Source organism: Papio anubis, chromosome 10, assembly GCF_008728515.1.
Source record: "Papio anubis isolate 15944 chromosome 10, Panubis1.0, whole genome shotgun sequence".
Taxonomy (NCBI): domain Eukaryota; kingdom Metazoa; phylum Chordata; class Mammalia; order Primates; family Cercopithecidae; genus Papio; species Papio anubis.
Genome location: NC_044985.1, coordinates 13,448,751 through 13,476,164, shown reverse-complemented (window position 1 = coordinate 13,476,164; position 27,414 = coordinate 13,448,751). Strand labels below are relative to the sequence as shown.

The 27,414-nt window shown below is 37.7% G+C and overlaps 1 long non-coding RNA gene across 1 annotated transcript in view; it reads right to left on the bottom strand.

Moving 5' to 3' along the window:
• Positions 1-25,259, bottom strand: part of LOC103877290 — a 61,278-nt gene extending 36,019 nt beyond the window's left edge. The window contains exon 1 of the long non-coding RNA XR_004176485.1: positions 17,515-25,259. This is a non-coding gene — a long non-coding RNA (uncharacterized LOC103877290). The remainder of the gene's footprint in view (positions 1-17,514) is intronic.
• Positions 25,260-27,414: the final 2,155 nt, after the last annotated feature.

Below are 27,414 nucleotides of genomic sequence, written 5' to 3'. Positions count from 1 at the left end.
CCAAACCTGTTCTGGTCTCTGATAATGCAAGTAGGCTTATTAGCAGTAAGCAGATGGGATGTCCAATAATTTTAGAAGGGAAAATCAAAAGATATTTTTTGTCATAAATGTCTCCATTTGTGAAATTCTCTATGCACAATTATAACGAAGGTAGAACTGGTTCTAATAACAATAGCTTGCACTAAAAAGTGTCCACTACATGCCTGAAATAGTACTGAGTGCTTTGCATATGCTATTTTTTATTTCATCACAATATGTCCAAAGTTTCACTGCTAGTAAGTGGTTGATCTTAGGTCTGTCTGTCCAAAAGCACATACAGGTCACAAACTTGCCTCCAAGGCACTGCCACCTCTTACTGCTCTGTTTTCAACAACCCACTTTCGACATCATCTCCAGTTTCTTAATTAACATTGGTGACTCCCCACTAGTCTACAAACATACATGTGCACACACACACACATACTATCAGTCTCATTATTTTTGTATTATTCTTAACGTGCATGAAGGTCCCAAATTTCCAAAAGGATCATCCATCTTCCTCTATGAATAAACAACCAGACTCATTGCACCTTCTATTTCCTACAGGGCAGCATCCATCACACAATAATGGCAACAGACCAGCTGGAGGCTGCCTTGGTGGATGCCCGCTCCCTAGAAAAGTAACTCACAGGCTATGTGTGAGTGCCCTCCATCGCTGAGTGAGCTCGCCTTCCCAGCATGCTTGGAAATAGGCCAATATTTGTTTTTTTCACTAGGGATCTCCAGCTGTGGGTGTGATCAAGCCATTGGAACTTAGATTAAAACATTAGTTGCACCCAGGTAAGATACTTTTGAAATAACAAAAATGCCAAACTATTTATTTTCGCAATCAACTGTGAAATGAATGTCCCAAATTTCCAAGAGGATCACCCGTATTCCTCTATGAATAAATAACCAGAATCATTGCACCTTCTATTTCCTACAAGGCAGCACCCATGACACAATAATGGCAACAGACCAGCTGGAGGCTGCCATGGTTGGTGCCAGCTCCCTCGAAAAGTAGCTCGCAGGCTATGTGTGAGTGCCCTCCATTGCTGAGTGAGCTCCCCTTCCCCAGCCCTATTTATTTTCACAGTTGACTGTGAGGTACACCCATCTTTGAATTGACAAGTTGGTGACTAAATGTCATGACCCCTATATACAACTAAAAAGGAAAGCGTGAGGTGTGGCTAGTATTCTGTACATAGGGGCAGCAAGTACAGATTTGGAGTCTTTTTGCGAAGAGGATGTAAGACTGGAAAGAAAGGAGAAGGAAATTATTATTAATTGAGCACCTACTATTTAACCAGGTTTCACACCTAATTTTAGTTCATCTTTACAATACTTCATCCACTCATTCATTCATTCATCAACCGTCTTCTTGGTGCTATAACACTGTTCTAGGTACTGGATATTTAATTGAGAAAAGAGACAGAAAAATTATATGTCTCATGGGAGCTTATATTCAGGGAGACACGGAGAAAGAAAAATAAATAAACAGGATGATTCTGAAGAGCAAGAAGTTTTATAAAAACAATAGAGTAGAGTATCATGCAAGAGTGGAGTTATAAGGGGAGTTTCTTTTTATCCCATGGTCAGGGAAGGCACTTCTGAGGAGAGGTTGCTTTAGTGTGTATTTGAGGAATGAGAAGCTGGCAGCCCCCATGTGACATTCTGGGGGAGTAATGATCCCAGCGGAAGGATCAGCACAGGAAAAGATGCTGGCTGTGGAAATCACAGAAGACTACTGAAGAAGAGCGCTGGGATGAAGGAGAAATTTCACTGGCTTAAGGAGGACATTCACTGGCAAAATAAATTGTATTGTAATCTAAAGGTGATGGAAACCCATTGGAAGTTTTCACAAAGAGAGAGTAGTGAGATTTGACTAGGATATATTAAAATCACTTCAGCAATTACACGGGAATGGATTGTAGGAGACTAGCCTATTTATACATAATTAAATGTGCACAGAAAGCAAGTGGCATTTTGAAAGTCACACAGATTTTAAAAAGTAGAGGTGGGATTTAAATCTAGGAATTTCTTGACTCTATAAGCAAAGGAGATATTATCTCGTTTGAGGTTGTTTCCAGTGTACCAAATTGCAACCTTGAACTATCAATCCAATGTGATGAACTGATTTCTTTGCCTATTGAAGGCATTGGTCAAAGTTTATGAAAGTTTGGTTTTGTTTATTTGGTGGAGGGCATTGGGCACTGTGGAACTGCAGTCAACACCCTCAACTTACTGCAAGACATGTCTTTTCAATGCTATTTAGCTACTAATACCTGTTAGATCCCACTATTAGATTCCATTGTTAGATTTTGCACACTACCAATCTCTCCGCTTTTAACACCTTTATTGTATAGCTTAGATATGAGAATGAAATCAGGCATGTAGATCTGGTCATGCACATGATCTGAAAAAACTGGATTTTTGTGAGTTGTCTCTAGGTGAAAGTATTTTTAATCTTTTGAAGAGACTGTATGTTAATGGAAATTTTTAAATAAGTAGCATAGAGCCATTTTTTGTTTTAACAGATTAGCTTATAGAAAACCAGTCTTCTACTAAGAAAAAGGGTAAATACTAGGTAAAAGGCAAAGCACATCTGTTGGAAAGCATCATAGAGCTACCAAGAGAGCTGGAGCTTGAGATACCAGTATCCCAGAGGAAAAGGACAGAAATGTGATCCAAACTGTCAGAGTCAGTCTTTCCTTCCAGGCATTTGAAGAAACAGCATCAATCTAAACTGACTTCTCTAGAGAAGAAAAAAAGAGGAAACATTTTTCAACTCATTTTCTAAGTCCAAATAGTCTTAATATCAGGATCTCACAAGGTTATTACAAGGAAAAAGTTTCAAAACAATGTATCTAGTGAACATATGAATAAAAGCAGTAAACAAATCTGTCAACAAATAACAACTTTTGTAGCTACAGTTTATTACTAGAAAGTGAGTTTGGACTTGAAAATTCATTCCGTTTTTTTCATTGTCCCTAAATACATGAGAAAAATCAGGTGATTATTTCAATAAAAGAGAGAAAGTGATACCTCAGTTCATGCCGTTAACAAAATCAATTACAAACGAAGTGCAGGTTTAAATGTCAATGATAATATAATAAAAGTTCTAGAAGATAGTATAAAATGATGTTTTCATGATCATGGAGCAGATCCACAATAAGCAATAATCATAAAGAAAATAATGTTAAGGCTGGGTGTGGTGGCTCATGCCTGTAATCTGAGCACTTTGGGAGGCCAAGGTGGGCAGATCACGAGGTCAGGAGATTGAGACCACAGTGAAACCCCGTCTCTGCTAAAAATACAAAAATTATCGGTAGCGGTGGTGGGTGCCTGTAGTCCCAGCCTTCGGGGAGGCTGAGACAGGAGAATGGCGTGAACCTGGGAAGTGAGACTTACAGTGAGCTGAAGAGGTCAGAGCCCTGCACTCAGCCTGGGCAACAGAGCGAGACTCCGTCTCAAAAAAAAAAGAAAGAAAAAAGAAAATAATGTTAAGTTAGATTGCTTACAATTAAGAAATGGTATCAAGAGAATGGAAAGGCAAGGCAAGCTATAGAGCAAAGGACGACATGAGGACCACATATTTTGGACAAAGAAGTTAGCTCCATAATAAATAATGAGCTCTTACAGATCAATAAGAAAAGGCAATATGGAACATCCAAATAAAATATGAAGAAAAGACTGGAACAGACACTTCACAAAGGAGGTTACCGAATGGCTAATCAGCATATTAAAATGTGAGCAAACTCATTAGTCACCAGGACAAACAAGTAACAGCCACAATAAGGTATCACCACATAATCCTTCCAGTGGTAAAGTGACAAACAATATGTGTCAGGTCATTCTTGCATTGCTATAAAAAATACCTGAGTTTTTTATAAAGGTAAAGAAAAGGTTTAATTGGCTCATGGGTCTGCAGGCTGTAAAAGCATGGGACTCACATTTCTCAGCTTCTGGGGAGGCCTTGGGAAGCTTACAATCATGGCAGAAGATGAAGAGGGAGCAGGCATGTCACATGGAACAAGAGAAAAAGAGGAGGTGGGAGGTGCCACACACTTTTAAATGACCAGATCTCATGAGAACTCACTCATCATCACAAAGTCAGCACCAAGCTATGAGGGATCTGCCCCCTTAAACCAAACTCCTCCCACCAGACCCCACCTCCAGCACTGGAGATTACAATTCAACATTGGAGATTTCGGTGATGACAAATATCCAAACTATATCCCAACAGATAAGTATTGACAAGAATTTGAAGCAGAAAAAGCTCTCATCCTTCGCTTTATGAGGTATACGTTAGTATAGTTACTTTGGAACCTGATGATAGCATCAATTAATGCAGAACATATGTACAACAGAGGACTCAGCATGGCCATTCCTAAGGATGTACCTAGTTGAAATGTGTACATATGTGTAACCAAGGATATCTACAATGATGTTACAGTGGCACTATTGTGTTAGCTCCAAATTGCTGCAACTCCAATTTCAACAAAAGTAGAATGGGTATAAAATGATGCTATATTCATACAATGGAGAATTACACAGCAATGATAGTGAATTTACTACTACCCACAACAACATGGACAAACATCGAAATGATATTACTGAATGAAGAAAGTCAGACCCAAACAATTATATACAGCAAAAATTAATCTGTGAGAAGAGAATTCAGAAAAGTGTTTTCTCTGGAGACAAGTAGTGACTGGAAAGAGCCATGAGGAGGGTTTCAGCAGAGTTACTAATACTCTTTCCTGCTCCTTGTGGTCCTTATATCTGTGTATTCCTTTAATAAAAACCCAACAAGCTGTTCACTAATGATTACTGTGCATGTTGCAAATCTGCTGTGGATTAGCCGCAACTAGCTTTGATGTCCTCTTTAATCAGGGAACAAGGCTGAAGGAGGAGCTCCTCTGCCCATCTTGTAGCAGAGGAAAAGAGAACAGAAGCACATAATGCATCTTGAGGCTGCTGCTCAGGAGAGAAACAGGCCACATCCACGTACAGGTCAGACCAAAACGAGTTACATGGCCAACCCTAATGTCAATGGCGCAGCAAGAATAATTGTTCCACTGGGATGGGACTATGCTGAACAAGAAGAAGTATTTTGAACAAATACTATAATTTTCCTTCCATAATTCTCCTTTTGGTAGAGTAATTTCACATACTTATACAGCAAACAGTTTGTTTCTTGATAAATTTAAAGCTTTCAATTGTAACAGTCAAAAAAATTTTTAAGAACTTCCTAAGATTTTCAAAGAAGTAATACGTAATTGATTCCAAACAAAAGTACTTCTAAGTCTGCTCATTAAGATTTTTCTTCAACAAGGAACTTCTAAAAGCTTTACAAAAGCCCAAACAATGAATGTCTCTCATCTATCTACGAAAGCTGAGCTACTAATCATACTAAATTACAACTTTGGAGCTATTTTGGAATCTATTTTTATTCTAACCCTAAAGGTGTTATTTGGAAAAGTACTGTAGAAATTTTTATTGGGTCATTAAACCATCTCCTGCTAAAAAAGAAAAAAGATTCTGACAGTATATGTCCATTTTAAATGCAAATGGTTCAGATTATATTATTTATAGAAAAATCCTTACAAATCATGTGTATTTAAAAAACAATTGTAATATTTTTCCTAAATGAATGGGACTCACTTTTTTATCCAGTGAATATAATTAAAAATCCTTTGCATTGTTGCTATGAGAAGACAGTTCTTTGAAATTGTGTGTGTGTGAATTTGTCTGCCAGACTGTGGGGGCTGGAAGTTCTAATGCTCACAGGAGACCTGCTCTGTGTCAGGCAGCCTGGTAGGCTCTCCACACGCTTTCTCACTCTTCTCATAACCAGTAGAGTTAGAGTTTCCTTTCACGTAGGTAACACTATTTGCATTACCTCAAATCCCTCCAACAGTCCTACCATGTAGTTACCATTATTCTTATATTATAGTTAAAAGCAGAGGCCCAGAGTAAATAATAACTCAGCCAAGTCCACACAGCTACGAACCCAAAGCCCACACTCTTTCTGACAAATATTCCTTCTTTCATCCATTCTTTACTAGTATTAGGAAATTCCAAAGTATCATGTTAGTGGCAATAAATTGTAACATTCCAAACAGATTATATTACTTCCTCTATATTAACTGACATCTCTGTTTTAATTAGAGCATACCTTGCTTTGTCTATATTTCTTTCTGGACAATGGAAGGAAACTTGTAAGTAAACAGTTATGGAAGCAGTTCATTGGTACCTTACGACTTATATATACTTTCTGTAGGTTTATTGATATGAAAAGCTTCTTCACTGACCCTTTCCAAAGCTTACAAAATAAATGTTAGAATAATCACAACAGTGAAAACAATGTGGGTGCTGGTGTGTGTGTGTGTGTGTGTGTGTGTGCGTGTACATGCTCTGTATGTGTGGACAGCTACAGATGAATTTTGGATAAAGACTGGTATGAACAGTTAGGGGGACCAGTAGAAAAGCAGCTAGCATATTAACGCATTTCTTCAAAAGCGTAATAACATTTGTTATTTATTTACTGTAATTTGAAACAGAGGTAGAATGGAGGGATGGAGTCAGAACAGCCCAGAGAGTCATTTACTTGCACCTGAACTAGCAGAGTTTAAAAAGTAAAAGATATGCCATAAGCATTTACTTCTGACTTCATGGCCTGGTCTGTGTTCCTTAATGGATGATTATTGAACACTCAGTTTTAACATGCTTTCTGATAACATACGGGTCACATTTGGCAGTTTACTTTAAATGTAAAAAGGCTTCTAAATTAACCATCTTGGGGAGGTCTTGTGATTCATGGTGGCATCCTCTTCTGAGTGAAGAATCATAGGCCAGGCACAGTGTCTCACGCCTGTAATCCCAACACTTTGGGAGGCTGAGGTGGGCGGATCACCTGAGGTCAGGGGTGCGAGACCAGCCTGACCAACATGGAGAAACCCCATCTCTACTAAAAATACAACATTAACAGGGCATGATGGCACATGCCTGTAATCCCAGCTACTCAGGGGGCTGAAGCAGGAGAATTGTTTGAACCCAGGATGCAAAGGTTGCGTTGAGTTCAAATGGTGCCATTGCATGCTAGCCAGGGTAACAAGAGCAAAACTTCGTCTCAAAAAAAAAAAAAAAAAAAAAAAAAAGGGATCTTATGAGTTGCTGAAATTATTTATGTACTTATTAATTCATAACCTATTGACACTAAAAAGGATGCTGATTTATTTCTGAATCATAATGTTTATGATGGTTTTGTATTACAGATATTTTAGCCTGTATGTTGCCAATGATTGTAGCTTCTATATTGTACCTTCCAAACAAAAAGGACAACTCTGGCATCAGGGACCACCGACCCTCCGACCTTTTCTCCTAAACTTTTCTATAAAAGTCTTTCAACTTGTACCAAACTCCAGCACACTCCCAGACTTTCTTGGTGTTTGTTCTCTGGGCAATCCTCCCATTTGGCTTCTAATAAACTTTTATCATATTATTTCTGCCTCAACACACTCAATTTCAGTAGATATTTCAAATGATTTCTAGCATGTTGTCAGAAAGAAGAAGGAAGAGGATGAAGAGGGAGAGGAGGAATAGGAAGAGGGGAAGGAGGGAGAGGAGGGGATGCAGGGGAGCAAGGAGGAGGAGGAGGAGGAAAGTGAACTGGTAATAATGATTACTTACAAGCAAAATTCCAGCAGTGGTTGGCTCATAACTTATTTAAATCTTTGTGTTTGATCCCTACCATTGCATATGCCATTCTGTCTGTTTCTACACAGACTCATTAGCATATTGCTGCTCTTTTATTATTAGAGGAAATTGTGCAGTATCTATGATTATGATTCCAGTCTTTCTATTCAATCTGAGAACAATATAAAAGTTCAGAGACAAGGGATCAAACATGTCTTTTAGTTATTTGTTTTTGCCATGGGAAGACACAGAACTTAGATGTCTGGATAACAATTTAAAATACGTTGATGTGCAATCGTCAACCTTCACTCACAAGTAAATGTAACTATTTAACCAGGATAATGGCTTTTGCTTTCCCAGAAGAGCCTTATTTTTCAAATAGGTCTTTTCAATTTCATTCAGGAAAAGACTGTTCCCATTGGAGAGTCTTCTTCCAGTCTCATGGCTGTGCCCAGTGCTTCCGAATATGTTTGCACCCAGAGAGGTACAGGCAGTTCTAACTGAATTGTACTGTTTCTTGACATTTCTATAGCCTGATACACCTATCTTTTGAAATAATTCTATATTGATAGGTATAGATATAGCTTATGTCTATATATACATATCTATACATATGATTATTTTATTTTATATGTGAGTATGAATAAAAAGTACTGTATTGTTTTATGGGAAAAGGCCACAAAATATCACTGAAACGTACAGCTTCCTTTTACTTTTAGATCTGTTTTTAAATTAACAATAGCCAGTCACCACTTACTTTTATTTACTGAGTGCCAGTTACAATGTTCAGTGCTTTATGTGGATTGTCTTATTTAATCCTCACAGTATCTCTGGAGGTAGGTGTTAGTATATGACAGCAAGACCAACTACGCCATATTGCAGCAAGTGGAGTTCAAAAAATAAACATCACATAAAATGTGCCATGTTATTAGCAGCTTAATGGAATCACCAGTGTGAGTCACGTGGTTAATGTGGCAATGTCTGCGGTGGCGGTGAAAATGAGAGATGGTCCTAGTCCAGTGCAATCCTAGTCTCTATGAGCACTGCCTAGTTTGCCACCACCTACCTGTGCATGGTTGATAGACCCATATGTATTATACCTAGGACAGTTTAAATCATTCTAGGAATTTTAAAAAATATTTTTGCCCAGATGCAGTGGCTCACATCTGTAATCCCAGCACTTGGGGAGGCCGAGGCGGGTGGATCATCTGAGGTTAGGATTTTGAGACCAGCCTGGCCAACATGGCAAAACTCCGTCTCTACTTAAAAAAAAAAAAATTAGCCAGTCATGGTATCGTAAGCCTATAGTCCCAGCTACTTGGGAGACTGAGGCATGACAATCACTTGAACCTGGGAGGCAGAGATTGCAGAGAGCCGAGACCACGCCATTGCACTCCAGCCTGGGTGACAGAGTGAGACTCCATCTCAAAAAAAAATTTTTATTGATACATAGTAATTGTTTATATTTACAAGGTGCATTCCATATTTTGTTACACATATAGAATATGTGATGATCAAGTTAGGATATCCATCACCTCATGTATTTATCACTTCTATATTTGGAACATTTCACATCCTCTCTTTAAGCTATTTTGAAATATACAATATATTGTTAATGATAGTCACCCTATTCTACAGTCAAATATTAGGCTTATTCTTTCTATCTAACTGTATGTTTTTACCCATTAACCAACCTCTCTTCATCACCCCACCATGGCAAACACCCCTTTCTAGCTTCTGATACACATCATTCATCTCTGACTCCATGAGATTAACTCTTTTAACTTTCATACATCAGTGAGAATATGCATATTGTTTGTCTCTCTGTGTCTGGCTTATTTCATTCACTTCACATAATGAACTCCAATTTTATCTATGTTGTTGCAAATAATAGAATTTAATTCTTTTTTATGGCTAAATAGTATTTCTCTCTGTATATATACCACATTTTCTTTATCTACTCATCCTTTTATGGACAACTAGGTTGATTCCATGTCTTTGCTATTGTGAATAGTGATGCAATAAAAATAAGGTGCAGATATTTATCTCTTTGAAATACTAAAAAAAAAGAACAAACTTGAAGTTATCACTCTACCTGACTTCAAAATATCTTACAAACATATAGTAACTGAAATAGCATGGTACTGATATAAAAATATACACACAGACCAATGGAACAGTATAGAGAACCTAGAAATAAACCTACATATTTACAACCCACTGATTTTCCACAAAGGTCCCAAGAACATACGTTGAGAAAAGGACACCCTCTTTATTAAATGGTGCTGGGAAAACTGGATACTCATATGCAAAATAATGAAATGAAACTTCTGTCTCTCACTATATACAAAAATCAACTACAAATGGATTAAAGACTTAAACAAAAGACCTGAAACTCTAAAACTACTCGAGAAAAACAGAGTGGAAACACTCCAGGATATTGGCCTAGGCAAAGATTTTATAGCTAAGACCTCAAAAAGACAGGTAACAAAAAGAAAAAGTAGACAAATGGTTCTATGTTAAACTAAAAAGCTTCTGTACAGCAAAAGGAACATTCTAGGAATCTTTAAGTGAGTTTGTGCTCATTTTACTGGTCCTATTTAGGAATATTAAGATTTAGTCACTTTCTTTCCCAACCACCTCTGAAAATGGGAATTTTAGGCCATCCCTGCTGTAGAAGGGGATAGAGAGAGAACTTGGTCCAATCCCCCCGAATGTGAGCTCAGATCATGGTATTACTGAGTTTTATTGCATTTGAATTTTAAGGAGTAACTTTCCTAAATTTATTAAGCAATTAAGAGGTGGAGAGGGCTGGATGCGGTGGCTCGTGCCTGTAATCCCAGCACTTTGGGAGGCTGAGGCAGATGGATCACCTGAGGTCAGAAGTTCAAGACCAACCTGGTCAACATGGTGAAACCCTGTCTCTACTCAACATACAAAAATTAGCTGGACATGGTGGCAGGTGCCTGTAATCCCAGCTACTCGGGAGGCTGAGGCAGAAGAATCCCTTGAATCTGGGAGGCAGAGGCTTCAGTGAGCCGAGATAGTGCCATTGTACTCCAGCCTGGGCTACAAGAGCAAAAGTTTGTCTCAAAAAAAAAAAAAAGAGCTGAAGAGCATGGTTGTATGCACCTCTAGTCACAGCTACTTGGGAGTCTGAGGTGAGAGGATCACTCAAGTCCAACAGTTCAAGGTCATCGTGACCTGTATGGTCATGCCACTGCACTCCAGCCTGGGCAACAGAGCAAGACCAGGTATCAAAAATAAATACATAAATAAACAAAAATAAAAATAAAATGTAAAAAAGAAGTATATCTGGAACAGGAGCCCAGGCTGTAGTACATGGTTGTAAAGTATGTAGGACATTTGTCCAAGGTCACATAGCCATCAATGCTACAGCCTAGCTTTGAACGAAAGCTGGCTTGCCTACCAGGTCTATACTAAACTATCCAAGAGTGAGATAAAAAAGAAATTTAGAAATAATTAACATTAAATGCTAATAATTCATATGCCACAGTCGTTTGGGAATTTTTTATTGCAGAAAAAGTAGCTGTCATTTGTGGCTTACTGTTGTTTAGGGCCTGTTGTGAAATTTTGCAGACATAAAACATAAAAAAAGTATGTAATCTAATGCCACGCAAATTTCACATAGTATCCTCTCTACATTTGAACACACAGTATCCTCTCTACAAATAGACATTTATTTCTGTCCCTGCAGTCATCTCTGCATTTTTAAATTGTTTCAGTGAACAATGATTTTCATGAACGAAATTTCAGCATCCTCCACTCTTACAGTTGAATAATCTGACCTTTGGAGAATTAACTAATTTCCTCCAGCTTACAGTTACTATGTTCTATAGCAAGAACAAGGGCTTGAATATAAGTCTGTTTGGCTCTGAAGCCTACAGGTTTTCCCTATGAGAATCCTGCCTCTTCCCTTTATGGTACTATTATAATTCAGAAACTCACTTTAAGATATTGCAATGTCCGCTTTTAAGTCTTTAATATTCCATTTCAAAAGCAGACAAGAACATAGGTAAACTGGCAACTATTTCTCAGCATAGTCAGATGGAAGAAAAATACTCTGATCCCATCCCACAGGAACCTACATAAGAACACATCACCATCTATTCTGTTTCACATGAAGCATTAAGTGTGGCTGAAGCAGCCTTATTTTCTTTTCTCTTAGAATGAAGAGAATAATTCAGTCACAAGAGGATAAATGTCTGTGTATTGAACTTTTAGGAGCAATAATGAACTGATAGGTCCACAAATGTCTTTCGAAGACCACAGATACAAACATTACTCTATGTGGCAAAGCTGCAAGAGGATAAACCAGAAATACACAAAAAGAAAGGCATCAACAAAGGGAAAGGTTTCTAGCCCTTTCCCTTTTCTTGTTTAGCGTGTAATGTTATTTTGGATTTGGTTAATCACACAAGTCATAGATTTAAAAAGATATTAAACCAGAGAAACAGAAATCCTCTAAATACCATCAAGCTCTATAGAAGAGCCCGGATAGGTCTTAAGACTTCAAAGCCATTCTGTAGCCTATTCAAACCTGAAGGGTTAGTGTCATCTTAAAGACAAATTCCTAAAGGTATCTCACTGAGAAGGAAAACAAATACATTTTGAAATCATTGCCAGGCAATTTTATTCAAAGAGTTTTTAAATTAATTAAGGTTGACTTTTACATAATGAAATTCTCAGATGAAAAGGCCACCATAGCAAATATCTTCAACTTTTATTTCCATGGCTTCATAGGCAGATTCATTTATTCTTGGCTAGAATCACTCAACATTTAGCGAGCATCTATTTTGTTCTAGGATGCTAGGCACAGGGAAATATAGCACTGAGAAAAACATGGTTTCATGATTTGCAATTAATCACAGCTTATTAGGAAACTTAGACAAGGAAACTAACAAGTTTAAGAGAGTAGATTCAGCTCTATAAAATATTATGAATATGATGCTATAGAATCCTACAGAAGAGGGATCGAAATCAAATTAAGGTGTGTGTAGGGGGTTGTGTGTGGGTGTGGGTATGGGTTTAGAAGGGAATTATCAAAGAATTAAACACTGAAAAATGAGTAGGAGAGAGCTATATACATTGTTGCTCTTGGGAACTGTGGAGGACATTGTCAGCAAAGATGACAGCTGATACAAAAGCATGGAAGTGCGATGTTTGCGAACTCATAAATAAGTTGGTCAGCTTGATCCGCCAAAAGGGTATTAAGATTCACATTTCCAGTTAGGTAAGATCATACATTTCATTAATTTTACAGCCTTACTTCTCTTTTTGTATTTTCCATAGCTTGATTGATTTTTATCTGTTTCTTTTTAAGATAAAAGCTGATTAACCTTTGAAAAAGAGAAAGGAATATTTATGCGCATCGACAATCGACCTGTTTCAAAGTCAAAGCCGCACAGAGGTTAACTTACAGAGTTTCACAAATGTTGTTAGTCCATTGTTTACTATAGTAACATTTCTACTTTGCCTGAAGCATTTTTACATTGCCTGACCTTTATACAACACTCTAATATTCATATTTGGCTGCCAAAATACCACAACTCTGTACAGTTTCAAAGCTGCTAATCTGATCATTTCTCTCTGTTCCTCTCACCTTTCCCATTTTAGTCTCTCTGCTGACAGCAAAAGAAGAAAAAGATTTGATTTAATTTACATTTTGTATCATTCAGAACTGATGACCCAAGGGAATATTCAGGGCAGGATATGACTTCCTTTCAGCAAGAATATTGTAGGTGAAACAAACCTGCACGTTGTGTACATGTACCCTAGAACTTAAAGTATAATAAAAAAAAAAAAAAGAAATTCAAATGAATAGAGAAATTCATAGTATGAACTCAATTACATCAATCGACAATTATTTACATACTTTGGATTCTATACCATGCAATGTACTGGGTGCTGAGGCAAATAAAGTCATGCGATTTCATCCTGAATTACCCTCAAACTAATTAAAAGTACAAAACATATAAATTAATTTACTAGAGTTTAATTATACAACGTAAATTATAAAAATGTTATAATATATAAGATTATATATTATAACCCTGTGTTATATAGTAGAGATATGATAGTGAACAGGACAGAGACATTACCTTCAAGGAGCTAGTGTTTAAATCAAGGTTGCTGACATGTGAAAAAAAAAAATTGCAATATGGTGTGATGACTACTAATGTAAAAATAAACACAGGGTCACCAAAACCAAACTTGAAAGCTTGGGGGAAAGTTCTCTGGCCTCTTAACGGATATTTCAGAAATAAAGCGAAACTCCCTAGTCTAAGGAAAAAGAAAAGAGTGTTCTAGGAATTGGAAATAGCAGGTTCAAAAGCCCAGGGACAAGATACAACTTAGCATGATGCCGGAATTGAGAGTAGGGATTGTAACTACACATACTGAAATCTCCTAAGGTACTTATACTAAATACATGCGTGTACACACACATGCCCACACATACACATATATGTATATAAAAGACCAAATCAGTAAGGAACTCTAGTTGTTTGATTAGAGATGAAATCAGTTGGATAGAAAGAATGCTGGCAAACCTGGGATCAGCAGTAGCTGCTATAGAAGAAGAGAAAGGGGGCAGAATGTGGACACTGGAGGCAATAACATCAATGACCAGGTGCTGGAAAGCAGAGAGGTGGCAGATCGTAAAACAAAGAGCTGCTAGAAAGTTGAGATGAAAGACCTTTTTTTCTTAAAACTGATGGATTCTAGGAGCACTGGTGACAGTCCTAAGTACCTAACTATAGCAGGAAAATTAAAAAAATAAAAATCCAAGTATTTGTGGGCCCAGAGCTCTATGAATGTGTGGAGGAAATGATATTGTTTCAGACTTTCCTGGATTCCCTTCCCTAATTTTCTGTAACCTTTTCATATTAGCGTCCCTTAGGGTTCCATTCTTGATTCTCTTGTCTTTACTTTCCACATTCACACCCTTGATAACATCTTTAAATAAGACCCACATGCTGATAACTCGCAGAAAAGTAACTCAAACCTAAACATTTCTTCCTAACTCCAGATCCACCTAAACAACCACACATCTGATAGCACCACCTAGCTGTTTTAGGGGAGAAAAAGTAGGATCTTTTCCTCACCCATCATGAGGTCCACGACTGACACTCCCATAAGAAAAGACAGATTGGCCGGGCGCGGTGGCTCACGCCTGTAATCCCTGCACTTTGGGAGGCTGAGGCGGGCGGATCACGAGGTCAGGAGATCGAGACCATCCTGGCTAACACGGTGAAACCCCGTCTCTACTAAAATACAAAAAATTAGCCGGGCGCGGTGGCGGGCGCCTGTAGTCCCAGCTACTCGGGAGGCTGAGGCAGGAGAATGGCGCGAACCTGGGAGGCGGAGCTTGCAGTGAGCCGAGATCGCGCCATTGCACTCCAGCCTGGGCGACAAAGTGAAGCCTCCGCCCCAAAAAAAAAAAAAAAAAAAAAAAAAAAAAGAAAAGACAGATTAACAAGAGAAAAGCATCACAAATTTATTTAACGAAGTTTTATGTGACATGAGAGGCTTCAGAAATTAAGATTCAAAGACCCAAGGAACAGTGTGGATTTTTATACTAAGTCTGAGGAAAGAAGTGGAGAGGTGTGCAGAAATATGACTGGACAAAAATGGAGTATGACCTAATGGTAACAAACTGGGAGAAATTTGGCAAGGCCTGTTCAGATTCTTTTTGGCCTCTCTGTGTAGCATTTCTTTCCTCTGGGTAGAAGGAAGGACACTTGTCACAGGAGGGTCTTATGATCTCCTTTCACGGGAGGTAGGTCAAAGAGTAAACTTTCTAGGTTTTATAACTTGTTTTTGGGAAAAAATAGGGGTTAGAAACAGAAGAAAGGAGAAAGTCAGAGTTAGGCCCTGTTGCTCTTCTGAGGTCCTCCTGTCCTTTTCAGCTCAGAAGTGCTCAGCATGCCACGGGGGACCATACTTTGGGGCATCGTGTTCTGAACCCAAACAATGTGTAAGAGGCATCTTATATTTAACACATCCCCAACTGTATTAGTCCATTCTCACACTGCTATAAAGAATGACCTGAGACTGAGTAATTTACAAGAAGAGGTTTAACTGATTCCCAGTTCCACAGGCTGTACAAGAAGCAAGGCTGGGGAGGCCTTAGGAAACTTACAATCATGGTAGACGGCAAAGGGGAAGCAAGTACATCTACATGGTGAGAGCAGGAGGAAGGAGTGGGAGGTACCACACACCTTTAAGCAAGCAGCACTAAACCATGTGATACCACTCCCATGATCTAATCACCTCCCACCAGGCCCCTCCTCCAACACCGGGGATTACAATTCAACATGAAATTTGGGTGGAGAAATGGATGAAATCGTGTCACCAACTTAATATTTGATTTCTACCACATCCCCCAAATCCTACTGCATCCCCAGTCAGCCCCATACCCATTGATGACAATTCTTTACTTCTAGAAATTAAATAAAACATCTTAGGGTTGTTCTTGACTTTTACTTTTCTCTCACACCCCAAATGCAGGACATCGGTGTATTTTATTGCCTCCACCTTTGTGCTACGCCCATAATCCAAGCATTTCTCAGTAGCTCCACTCCTACCACTGCAATCTGAGCTAGCACCATCCCTCACTAGATTACTTCATTTGCTCCTGATGGGCCTCCCTCTGTTTTCCCCTGCCCTCTCTGTGCCTATTCTCAGTACAGCAGCCAGAATCATCCCTTGAAAAGTTAAATCAGGATTTCTAAACTCCAGCAATATTGACACCTTGGACCAGATGATACTTTGTTGTGGGCATATCCTGTGTATTATAAAATGTATATTCAGCAGCATCCCTGACCTCTACCCCTAGGTGGCAGTAGCATCTCCTCCTCATAGTTGTGACAACCAAAGATATCTACAGACATTACCAAATGTTTCTTTGGGGACAAAAATCATCCTTAATTTTGAACTACTGAGATAGATCATAAGATTTCTTCTTAATCAGAATAAAAGCCCAAGTCCTTATAAGGGACGATACTTTCTGCTGCATTCCCAGCCCTTTCCCCTTCCTCACTCATTCTCACTACTCTCACTTACACCCTGGGCTTCAGGCCCACTGGACCACTGCTGTTCCATGGATATCAGGCCAGTTCTGCCTTTCCCAGGCATGGCTCACTCCTTCTTTCAAGTCTTTGTGCAACTGTCACTTTCTAAATGAGGCTTACCTGATAACCCAATTGTAAATCACAACCTGCCACTACCACCTCTGTATCACTGATAGCAACTGTTTTCTCCTAAGTTTGCTATCACTTATCACCTTCTAACACATAAAATTTGCTGATTCTTTCAGCAGCTATTTATTGAAGACCCATTCTCTAATAGACATCTTTCTATATTCCTTGGCTTTAGAAGTAAATAAAACAGATTCTAATTGCAGGAAAAATATATTAATCAAATCAACAAATAAAAGATATGTCAGTTGTTGACAAATGCTTAAAAAAACTTAAAGGAGATTGGGGTGCTAATGAGGAATTACAATTTTAAGTAGGACAATTTGTTGAGATTGTAAGTTTGAAAGATTATCAATCTTTCTGTTTCTTTGTGTTGTCTATCATCTTCCATAAGGCTATAAGCTCTATGACACTAGTGATTTTTTTTCTAATTTTTACCCATGAAACAACTCTACTAACTTGAACAGACTCTGACACGTAGTAGTCTTTAATATTTTTTTCTTAAGGAAAAAAAACTCCTCTTGAATCAAATAAAATGATTTAGAGGATGCAATCCTTACAGTTTTGTACTTACAGTATGAGTGGGAGGTTCATTCTGGAAACATGGCACACTTATTTCCTGCATGAATCGGAATGAATTTATCACAGACCACGGACCTGCAGATTACATATCGTATCTACATGGAAAGAGAACAACAACATAATGTAATAAGCATTATATAAATGGTGCACACTGTGTTTTCAAGGTACAGATATGGAACAGTCCATTTCAGGTGGCCAGAAAAGGTATTTAAAATGTGCCTTTAAGGATAGAATTTCAGTAGAGTGAAAAAAGGAAAAAGATCACCCAAAAGACAAACAAAACAGGCAGCTAAATATCATGAATCTTGCTCTGAAATTGTGCCAAGGCCAGTAACTCATCTCTTGCCTTATTAACTTATGACTAACGTGAATATGGGGGTCGTGTATGTTGTTGCTAAGCCCAAGATACATTTTCAACTAAAAGCAATGTTGTTAAAACTTTCACCAAGAAAATGGATATAATTTGGGACTGTTACAGGCAGACCTCATATATGTTATTACAAACTTTGCCTTGTACCTTCTTCTAGTATTATGTTTCTTCTCTTGCATGGCCTCCATCATGCATGTGTCCCTGTGCTGGTTTATAGTCCAGTGGCAGAGAGATGGGGTTCTGAATCTCCCCAGTTCCCACTCCCCACCATTCCAAATGACTGAAATCTTTTACCTATGCTTGAGCCCTTCTATTTTCTACTGAGGCTCCCTCCTTGTGAATGCCATTATCCTAGGTTATCCTTTTTTTAATTTGGGGCTTTTAAATAACAATAACTGTGAATTTGATTCTGTTTTGCTTCCTATTTGACTTGCCTCACTTCCATCCCAGTTCCAATTATAACCCTATAGGTGTTCTAAGAGAAGAGGGCATTTCCTTCCATAATTATTAGGAGAGGCTTCAAATGAGAGCTGAAGAATAAATAGAAACTCAATGCATAATATGTAAAAATGAATGAACACATATTAATGAAGGTAGTTGGTGGTAGTGAAATGATGTCAGCCAATGTGGTGAACAAAACATTTTCAGACACTTATGAAGAACTATGCAGAATTTAATTAGGGTGGTTAGCAAGGTTTAAAAAAAGCAATCAAGATGCAATTATGTGTCATGCTGAAAAACTTCTTTAATGTCAAGCCATGAAAATAGACTTTATTTTGAAACTTGTGTAATTATCCTGTAGAACTGATGTTTATGGCTTCTTTTGAATAAACTTATAAACTAATCATCTGAGTCTTGAAATTTGAGACACTTACATTTGTCTTATCTGAGTTCCTTTCTCACAAAACTAACTATCAGGACTCCCAGATGGGATCAAAGAATTGAAACTTACCAGGTCACTGCATCTGAACAATGAGATACCAGACTCCTCAATCATCATGATTGCCTAACCAATCCCCTGCTTCCTGCACCAACTCTTCTTCCTTACCCCTCCCCCTAATTCCTGTTTTCCCACACATGGTTATATTTCTCCCTCACTATATAAATCTTTAATTTTAGTTGATCAGGGAGATGGAATCAAGATTGATCTCCTACCTCCTCGACTGTGGCATGAGATTAAAGCCTTCTTCCCTGACAATACTTGTTGTCTCAGTGATTGGCTTTCTGGGTGATGAGCAGCAGGACCTAGACTGAACTTCTAAGCCTTTTGGTGACAATTTGAAAACAACATGAAACTACCTCTTTCTCTTTTTTTTTTTTTTTTCTGAGTATGTGTCTCTAAGCAAAACTTTTGACTGAAAGGGATTAAATGACTCCTCACAATACTCATAAGCATTTTGAGGAGGTGGGAGTAGCTAGAGTCTGAATTCTAGACACCAACTAATTAGCAAATAAGTGAGGGCTTAAAAGACAGGAGTGCTAACTGTGGTGCTGCTAATGATAATATATCCATGTTCCAGGTAGTATATGACAAGTGCTAAACAGGTGTTGTTTCATGCTAACAATAGTTCCTTCAAGTAGATATTTGATTTTTCCAATTTTACAGGTAAGAAAATAATGGTTTTGGATGTTTACACAGTTTACACAGTTCAAAAGTGGCAGGATCAGGATTTGATCCAATGATAAAAGCCTGGCCTGTAAAACTTACTTCTTAACCATTTTCTTAATACTAACTCTCCACAGAGAAGAAACAAGTAGGAGTAAACCATTAGGAAATGAATGTGCATCTTTCCTGGAAGTGTAAATCAGAAAGTCAAAAAGCAAAGCTAATTGAAAAAGTGGAAATTGTCATTTATCACTTACAAGTGTTGGAGCAAAGATACAACTCAGGAATGGGGAAAGTTATGTGGAAGCAAAGAGAAGTTAATTAAGGAGTAGAGGGAAAAACATAAAGCTCAGACTGTTCAATTGACCTTGGCCCTTTAATGGGCCCATGCTTGTCCCTGCCAAGTCTTGTGCTAAAATGTCTCTAGTCCTTCTTTCCCTATACTTCCTCATGTATAGGTTCCTCTCTGCCCTTGTTCCACCAGGAGTCACATCTATAGCCAAACACCATTGCAATTTGGACAATCCTCTAGCTTGTGGATATTTACCCACTTCTGTTACCTACTCTGTTGAACTATTTCATACCCTGCCACAGTTCATTTTCCCAATCTTCACCCTCACACAGATCCTCAGGCCACTCTTACTGCAGGAGCCTCCTGATTTCTGTTTATGAGGGAATAAATGAGTTTGGGTAAAGTACTATATATGAAAATTTCAATCTCAGTATACTAGTCAAAGTCAGAGTTACCTTCAGCAAAAGGGGAATTGGGGATAGTGGTTGAGATAGATATGACTGGTATATGCAAAAGACTTAGGATGACCAGTTCAATAAATGCAAGCAATTGTAGAGGAGGGAAAAAATAATAATAATAATAAACTTTCTTCTATTGGCTTAGGTTCAGTGTCTGCTGCAAATGAAACTATTGAAAGACAGATTAAATGGAGAAGATATTTATTTTATATGCACATGGGGGACCTCACCGATAAGAAGTCAAAATCCCCAAAAACTGGTTAGATCTGAAGACTTATACAGTTTTAACAAAGTATGGTAAAGTGTAGAAAAAAGAAAAGACAAAGGGGGCTTTGGGCTTCTTCAGGAGGGACAGATAAGTTGTGACAGGGTGACAAGATGTGTATGGTGTATTAGTTCATTCTTGCATTACTATAAAGAAATAACTGAGACTAGATAATTCATAAAGAAAAGAGGTTTAATTGGTCCACAGTTCTGCAGGTTGTACAGGAAGTATGGCTGAGAGGCCTCAGGAAACTTACAAACATGGCGGAAGGCAAACAGGATGCAGGAACATCTTGACGTGGCCAGAGCAGGATGAAGAGAAAGAGAGCAGGGATGTGCTACACACTGTTAAGCAACAAGATCTTTAGGGGGATGGTGCTAAACCATTAGAAACTGTCCCCATGATCCAATCACCTTCCACCAAACCTCACTGCCAACTCCAACAATGGGGATTACAATTTGACATAAGATTTGGGTGATGACACAGAGCCAAACCATATCATATGATAAATAAGGATTATTTAGTAAGCCTTGTTATGTAGTCTACAATAATTCTCCTCTTCCTAGTGCAAGACAGGAGCATCCCTTTACAAATGATAATTTCCTTTAAGATAGAAATGCTATTCCATTCCTTACAGAAAGGAAATATATGCTGGGGTTTTAGGCAGGACGGCGGAACACAGAGTTTCTTCCAATGTTTGCTGTTTCTGAATTGTCTTCAGCTCAAAATACTTTGTATGCCAAAGTGGCAATTTTTGGTAAGGGCATGTAATGATCCCCTTCACAAGAGTCCATTTAAAAAGTGCAATGTTTTCTAAACAATGGTGAGAATCCAATTTAAAAGATGCAGTAGATACGTTTCCCACAAAAAGCCAGAAGACAAGAGGAAAGAATCTCGGGTTTAAGCCAAAGTGATTTCGGTCTCATAAGCAAAGCTTTTTTATAACAAAATTAAGATGTGAATCTTCAGGGGCCACAGTCTGCTGACTCCCTAGTATGACTCTTAGCAACTCGGCACTTACTCTAGTTTGCAGTGGCAGCAGGAGAAAACTGTGAGTACCAGAGATTTCTGGAGTGAATTCTAGGTCCAGGCTTTTCAGAATGCCCAAGTCAACAGCTAGTGCTTTTCAGGAATCTGGAAAATAGCTCCAACTTTCTTCTAAATGCATTGTTTCCTGTCTTTCTGACTTTATTTTTGGTGTCTTTTGTGTCTGAAACCTTCTCCCCGACTGCCTATATCATAAATCTTCAAGATGAAACTGAAATGTCATTTTCTCACTGGAGCCTTTCTTAATGTCTCCTAGTGAGTTCTTCTCATGGTACCCCCACAACATTTTGTATGCTTCTCTATTCTGACACCGGCACCCACTTCAAAGGGATATTGATGTGAATTTGCACCTTGTACCAACTTCCATGAAAAGTCTGATTATTTCCAGCAATTTATCCTACTTATTTCCCTTCTTGTCTCCCACCCTATGCCTATCCTCTAGCCTGAAGGACAATTTCTATTCTTATTTTATTATTTTGATCCTTATGATATATAACATTCTGAAGACAAGTAGGGATTAATGTGGTGACTGTTTTGTCCACAACTTTGCCTTCTGACCTCAGGCCAGCTCTCCACTTTCCCCTGCAACATTTATTAAGAATAAAACCCTGCCACTCCTCCAAGTAGCAAAACAAGACAACTCCATTTTTCCTCTATGGGTTGCTAAAAAGGGAAAAACAGACTCTTAGCCAAATATTAAGAAAAATAGAGCCAGGAAGGAGAGAAACTTCTTCCACAGGGATGTGGAATTAGGAAGCAGAAACATTTTGTTTTCTAAGTTTCAAGATAAAGGTACAAAACTGTGAGAGTTTAGAAAATGAAATAAAATTATACTTAACTACAGCCTACACAAATAGATTTTGAAGAGATTCAGTATATTCATATAAAAGTTTTCAGGCCTGAACTGCCTTCCAGACTGTGGGCCTGGTGAAAATAGTGCTTCTAATGTGTGTTTAGATATGTTGATTGAAGTTACCCACAATACCTTACTGCAAACTGAATGAGCTCACTAGCTAAATATGTCATCTTCTTCAAACGGGTGTTTTTATTTGCTTTGTTCTATTTCAAATGATCACAGTAAAAATTATCTCAACCCATAACAGAGACTTCTATTGTGTGATTTTTAGTAATAACTACCAGATATTGTGAATTTCTTCAAACTCCGTTTTTTAATGGTGTGTTACAAGTTCTCATAGGAGAATTCTAGTGCATGAACGAGTTCTGTGATGAAATCACCATGACGTTTTCTAAATAATCCAAAAAAGAATTCTTGGAAATATTTTCTCCTTTCTTTTTCGAAAGGAGAAATAACTTCAAGTGCTGTTAGTGATATCATTAACTTCACATAAAACAATTCTTAATGGAAAACACTGAAATAGTTACAAAAGCATATTTGGAGCATTTTTCAGTGCTGAATTATGTCTATATAAGGCTGCGTATTCATATAGCCACTTTAGAGTTCACAGGGATTATGTTGAAGACTTCAATACCTTTATTTACAAATAGTGTACTACGCCTTGTTTTGTGACTCTCTCTTGCTCATTAAATTCTGTTAAAAGAAAAATTGTAGTGAAATTAAACAGTTTAATTCAGCAAAGAATGATTTGTGGATTGTGTAGCCTTCAGAACCAGAATAGATTCAGAGCGACTCCTGGACTGCCACATGGTCTGATAGCATCTAAGGACAGAAGAAGGAAAGTGACATACAGAAAATAAAAGTGAGGTACAGAAAGAGCTAGACTGGTTATAGCTGGATGTTTGCCTTATTTGAACCTGGTTTGAACAGTTGGCTATCTGTGGTTGAAATTCAGTCACTGTGGTTGGCTGAGACTTGGCTACTTGATACAAGAGTAGGTTACAGTCCATCCACACATCAAATTAAATATACTATGTATGAAGAAACCTTTAGGATAAACCTAATTTAACAATTCTACGTAATCTGAGGACAAAGGGAATATCTAAAATTCCTCTCTTGCTTAGTACCATGCTATGTGCAGAGCTGTAGCTTAAAACATATTGGTATTGAAAAAATAAGTAAACAATTATGGCATAGTTTGTTAAGTACAGATTGGTAAACATAATGTAAGAACCATAGGAAGAAGCATCATGAGGGGAGGGAGAGGAGATAGGATTCGTTAGGAAAGGGAATCAAATCTTTTTTTTTAGCAGAATATTGAAGGTAGAACACAATCTTCCAGGACACAGAGAAAAGAATATTCTTGAATACCTGAATAACACCCACAAAGTTGTGGAGATGTGAAAATATTTGATAAGAATCAAAAATTAATGGGAAAATAGTTGGAGAGTGAGAGATGAATAGAAATATGGGGTTGGACAAAGTTGTAAAGCTTTTCTGAATAAGCTAAGGAGATTGTTGTTCACCTGCAGCAGAAGACTTGGAATTAGCACAGGGTCCATAGCCTCTGGCTTGCGTTAAATGTTAACTAGCCCACTTTATACGAAATCCCAGGGTGGATAAAGGATTTATTTCAATGGTAGAATAGGAAGTAAAAGCCAAAATTGTCAGCCTTCATTGCCGCTGTTCTTTTCATTGTTTGTTTTGTTTTGCATTGTAGATCTTCAAATAGTTTTAGTGTTTTCTTCCTTTTTTTAAGTTAATGAATAATAACCAAAGCTGCACTCTCTTTTGTGAATCAGCCAGAATATAATGGATTCAGCTTAGAAAAGGCAATTAGTAATTACATTAACAAAGCAAAACCAAAATCCCTGAGGTTAGATAGTTCTAGTAGCACTGAGTATTCATCCAGTGCCTGTGGAGTGGCTCACACTTTTTTTTTTTTCTTTTTTAGTAGTTAGTTAGCTGTCAGGTCAAATGCTGCCCAATGTTACCACAAAAGCTCTCACCAAACAACAAACCCAAGAAACCTACGTCGGTCCTTGGAAACTGCCCAACTGTGAACTGGGCCAGGCCATCTAGGATACGGCAGCAGGCAGCACCACCCTGTCAGTTTGTTGCCTCTTAAGTAAAGAGCTGTTTGCCCATCCTGCTACACGTAGCCAGGTTACACAAATGGGGGAACACAGATGTGCAATGGAAGCAAACCAGTGATCAGCCCTACAATGCTGAGATTCTATTTACACGCTTTTTGTATCATGTTTATTATATGCAATACTTCAAAACTTCACATTGCTGCTATATTTTTTACTATGATTCGTTAGCTTGAACATTCCAACAACCCATACAGCTCCCTGATGTGTTTGTAACTCTCTTGGCTTTCAATTTCACAGTATTCCCTGAAGTTAACTGTGATGCTATTTTATGTTTCTAAAGACAGCATATTTCTCCCTAGGTATACTAATACTGAACAACTGAGATACATTCTAATTTCATGGGGTAAAACGAGCTATTCTCATGTCCTAGGCTGTTCAGCACAACAGTTTCCAAGTGTCCACACCTTTTATTTTCTACATCTATTATTATAATTATCTTCGGACAATCTCAAACAACTGAAATTATGAAAACTTGAAAATATCTGACAAAAGCTTATATCCCTACACTTCTACAAAAGTACTGAAGAGGGTTTGTACACGGATTCCAGACAGACTTAAGGAGAAAGAATAAGGTAAATCGAAAAGAAGAAAGCTCTTACAAGCAGACCAATGCATCATTCTATCATCACCACCATCATCATTGTCATTATTATTATCATCATCTTCACTATGAATATATTTAACCATACTAATACTCAAAAAGTTTCACATTAAAATAAGATACCACTTTTGACTCAACAAATATTTAAGTAAGAATATGGCCATGGATTTAGAAAATATGAATTCCTGTTCTGCTGAAGAAAGCGTAAACTTGAGAATCGTAGAGGAAACCAGTTAGAAAGTATGTAATACAAATGATAATTATTAATATTAAAAAAATACAGTTTAATATAATTAGTAAGCATAATTTTAAAATTATTTAACATAAATGATAACCACAAAGGTAAAGATTATAAGAAGTATTTGTTACAAATATAGAATGATCATTCCGGCATTACTATGGGGAAAATTGACATAATCCAAGTTTTTAACAATAAAGGACTGGTTAAATAATTATTTAACTATAAGATGTGTACTTATTAATATGATAAAAGTTTCATCATAATGACACATGTAAAAGGATGTAGTATTGTACATACACAATTATAACTTTAAAATGTGCATGTTTTGTGCAAAAGGATATATATGAAAAACACTATACTGCTATATTGGCTGTGGCTATCTTTTGGGTATAAATAGTTGGATTACGGATAATCTTTTTCTTTCTACTTAAATCATTTTATATTGCTTTTTCACCCTAAAATCAATAACAAAAAGATAGTAAAGATTTTTAAAGAACACTGAAGGATATTTTTATAGATATCTAAACCAGTTGCTAGCTAGCTATTGTCTAAATACTAATGCCTAGCTTGGTCAACACAGGGAAATTCACTCACGTGTGAGTAATGTTCTAACAAAGTTTATATGAGTCAGTATCTTACATTGGCTTGTGACATTAACTGTGTAGCATGAAAAGGCAAGTATCTAATAATAGAGGCATTGTGGAATGTCCTTGAAGTTCTTAGGCTTCAAGAATCTTCCTTTTCTGATGCTCTGAAAATACTGATGCCATGCTTACTCCCCAAAGAGGTAGTGAGTTTCAAGTGGGGACTAAGAGTAGGTAATTTTTAAAGTTCCCAGATGTGTTTAACGTGCAACCAGAGTTAATAATTTGGGGAATAGCCAAGAGCTGCTCAAAGTGCAGTGTTGGCCTCAAACTGTTCTTTACAGTCCACAGTGAGATTAATTCAGAAATTAGAAGTGAGATGAGTTCTCCAATTGAGAGTGACCATTTAAAAATGTTTATATAGAAATTTGACTTTGCCATGACATCCAAACAAGTGACTAGTAAACAACTCTCATTAAACCATTTATAGACTAGCCTGGGTGTTTTAGAGCTCACTTGATGAACCACATGCAAATACCTCCTATCAGTCCGTGATGAAGTGAAAGAAAAACTAAAAAGCCGATCCTTCAGGACACAGGTTTATGTGCCTACCTTCACAGCTACATTGTCTGTTATTGAGTATCACCCATAGAGCTTAGCACAAACTATACCTACAGCAGGTACTCCAAATGATTCCTGAATTGTAATGAATGATTTCATTTTTTTTCCATTTAAGAAGATAACTGACTTTTAGCAAGAGCCATTCGTATTGTGATGTCTTTATAATAAAATAATTTATTTAGGACAGTGGAGGTTTCTGACATTATAGTTAAACTGACCTGTGATGTTCTGCAGCAGAACAGGCTTCTTCATGCCCTTTAAGTGGTCTTATGTCTCATCTCTTACTTCGTTGACGTATTTGTAATATATCATCCCTTACTAGCACAGGTCCAGTGACTCGGTTGCAGCAAGAATGGGGGGATTCTGACAAGTGCCATCAATGGCAGCCTTAGGCCATGGTTCACTTCTTTCAACTTTGTAAGGATCATACGTAGACCTGCACTGGCTCTGCCCAATCAACACTTGCCTCCCCACTCTCACTTTTGGACATTTGAGGTTGGAAGACATTTACCAAGCACTAAAAATGTGAGTGTCAAAACTGCAGATTTTGCTGAACAAATGCCCTCTGTTCTACACTTCGCAAGTTTGTTCAGATCCAAGATAACATTGTCCTACAAATCCAAGTCTGAGTCTTCATGAACTGATGTGTGATTTATCAAGGCTCAATTGTCTTCTAGCATCAGCTTTAGTAATGCACAATAATTGGCTTCCGTGATTGTGACCTAATAGATGTGTGCCATGGATAGTTGCCTTTGTTGACAAAGATGGCAAAGATTGGTTTTATGGAATATTTTG